We start from the raw sequence: 3,015 nt of genomic DNA on the forward strand, positions 1-3,015 counted from the left end.
GCACGGCAGGGCCGGGCCCCTGCTCGGTGGGAAAAGCTGACTTTACCCTAGGGGAATAAAAAATGTCAGTTTGTATTTTTGTCTCGATGTGGCCTGAAAGTTGAAATCTTTCCTGCAGCTAAAAAAACTCTCTGGTCAAGCCAATGGAAACAACCTCTCCTGCTCCCTTCCCCGCTTCCCCAGTGAAGAGCAGGCTGGTATTTGTTCTTACCTCCTGACTTTTAGTCATCCTTGGCCCGTAAAGGAATGGTCAGCAGGGACCGTTTCCAGCACCAGCCTCTTCTTTAGCTCTGCTTGGCTCAGTCTGTCCACAAGAACTGCCCCGGGGGCTGCTGAGCCTGCCGTGCCGGTGCAGGCACCCGCCCCAGCTCCCTCCTCAGCCGGGTGCAGTTGTGGGTTTGGTTGGGTGCAATTACTCCTCTCTGGAGAGAGCACCTTTCTTTGCCTGTGCATGTCCCAGCAGCTTTTACGGCTTCCTCCAGATGTGAATTTGGAGGTTTTATTTATTACCCAGTGATGCAAAAGGGGCAAAGGGGTGCATGGAGATGCGCACCTCTCCGGAGGAACTGGTGCTGCCCCAGCCCTCCCTCCCCTCCTCCTCCTTGCTGTTGGAGCCTGGGGGTGAAACGCCTTGTCCCTTCGCTTTATCCCTCAGCAGGGACTTGCGGGAAGAAGTGAGGACCAGGAGAGAGGCTTGGCCAGGGCTGAGCATTGCTTTGCTGTCAGTGAGCAAGAACCGGTGATGCTGGGCCCCTGCCACCCTCTGCCTCAGCTCCCTGCACCCCGTAGGGTGCTGTAGGGTGCCGTGCTCATAGGCGTGGATGCCAGCCAGGTGGACAAAAACACATGCACCCACACATCTATGTCTCAAGTATGGGCACACACACACGTATGTCCACACGTACGCCCCTATCCGCATGCGCACCCGACACGGGCACCCACGTGTGTGCCCACACCTCTCCGGGCATGCCCACCCCCTCCCGCCTCTCTGCCTGCTTGCCTGCCAAAGCAAGAGGGAGCAGGCAGCGGGGCAGGAGCGCTTGCCCGGCACCCTGGTGTGGATCCGGCACCTGTGGAGGTGACAGGAGGGGAAGGGAGGTGTTTTTCTTGGTTCCCACTGAGCTGCACCCGGAATGCTTTCCATCTCCCACCTGCAATGGGAGGCAGCATCACTCAGGGACAGCCTTGACCTGCTGAAGAAGACCCACCGAGGGGTGAAGGCTTTCCCCCAGCGAGCGGGACTGCTCCCCGTGCCCGACCCACGGCCACTGCGGGTGTCCCCGTGGGGTGGCTGAGGCCAGCGGGTGGGTGTTGCGGAGCCGGGAGGGCTTGGGGCCATCAGGGGAGCAGCACCCCCCTTCCACAAACACGCCATGTCTCTGCTGGCTCTCTGGGAAAATATTTGTCAGTCTGAGGCAGGGCTTTTTAAAAGCCTCAGCATTTTCACCTGCGAGCTTCTTGCAGGAGACAGACGAGTATGAAAATAAAACTACCAACCAAAGCAGACGCCCGCAGCCCACACGGAGTGTGTTTTTACATTGCCATTCTCAAAAAGCAAACATCAGCAGTGACGTGCAATATTTTAGGTGGCCACGGCAGAAAAAAGCCCCTCTGTTTTTCAAACAAGGTGCCTTTTCATTCGGAGGTTGGCGGCAGCTCTGAGAAGCCGGCGGCGTTTCACCGGGACGCCCACTGGAAATGCAGACGTTGTCTTACGGCAGCAAAACGCTTCTTTGCATCCGAAGCCTCAGAGCGGGGAGGAAGTGGCGCCTGAGGGTGTTGACTGCGGTATTTCCGCAGGATCCCCCCAGCCAGGTTGGGGACCACCGGCCGTTTGTTTGTCCCCTTTGAAGGGAGACAACCCCCCCCCCCGCCGAGCCCCGCGGCTTGGTCGCTTCCGCTCCGGCCGAGCGCGGCACCGTCAGACGTGGTTCTCCCCTCTCCCAGGCTGCTGGGAGGAAAAGCAAACAGAAAGGAGGCCAGAAGGGCTGGGCAGAAGATGGGGGTGTTATCAGGTGCCCCATCTGCGAGGCTCTGTTCAAAAGGGAGGAGAAGGCAGCATCAAAGCTGCTCCAATGGCCTCGGTCCAGATGGGAGAAGGGTTTCATCCAGCTTCTGCCGGGGTTCTTCCTGCTCACGGTGGGCTCCCCTTCCTCCCACGCCAGGGACAAGACCCACCATCCTCCTCCTCTCTTCCGGCTGGGAGACAGACCCTCGGGGTGACAGTAATGGGATGCTGGGCATTGCGAAGGGCAGCACCCTGCCTTGGGCATCCCCTTCGGTCACCTTTGGGGCCGGGGTGACCCTTGGGCAGGAGCAGCAGGGCCAGTCCCCCGGGAGCACTGGTTTGGAAGCGTGATTGAGGCTACGGCTCGGGCGATAAGCAAGCCCGTAAGGATGAGCTCTTCCACTCTTGAGGGCACACCCATCCCAGCTCACTGCAATTTATATACACTATATAAGATCCTATATAGTATATAAAGTCATATACATATTTATAGATGCATGTGTATATGTTATGTATGGCTTCTCCATGAATATATATATATATATATATGGTCAAACAGGTTTAACAGTTTTGGGAAGAGGCATTTTGCTGACATGAATTGCAGAGTTGGGCCGCCGAAGACCTGCAAGCAGGTTCCCTGGGGGGTGACCCCTCTAGGTGCTCTGGGATGGACGCGGTGACACCCCTGGTTGTGCCAACGTCCCACTTCTCTCTCCAGCCTAGCCCTGCGGCACGGGAGCCTGGTCAAGGTGGCAGCATCCGCGGTGGCACCCAGACCTGCCCGGGGAGGGGGCAGGAGGGTCCCTGGGGGGTGTCACCAGGGCTGCGCGCAGGAGCCGGCCCCACGGCCATGGCCGGGCAGTGTTTCCGAGAGCCGAGCCCGGCGGGGAGCGGGGCACGGGGATTTTGCCCACGCACCCTCTGCATCACTTCTGCCTCCCGAGAGGGCGAGGGAGGGGGTGATGAAACATCCGGGGGCTGGCTTTTCATGAAGTGGCGTGCTGCTC

Source organism: Pygoscelis adeliae, unplaced genomic scaffold (genome assembly GCF_000699105.1).
Source record: "Pygoscelis adeliae isolate BGI_AS28 unplaced genomic scaffold, ASM69910v1 Scaffold245, whole genome shotgun sequence".
NCBI classification, from domain to species: domain Eukaryota; kingdom Metazoa; phylum Chordata; class Aves; order Sphenisciformes; family Spheniscidae; genus Pygoscelis; species Pygoscelis adeliae.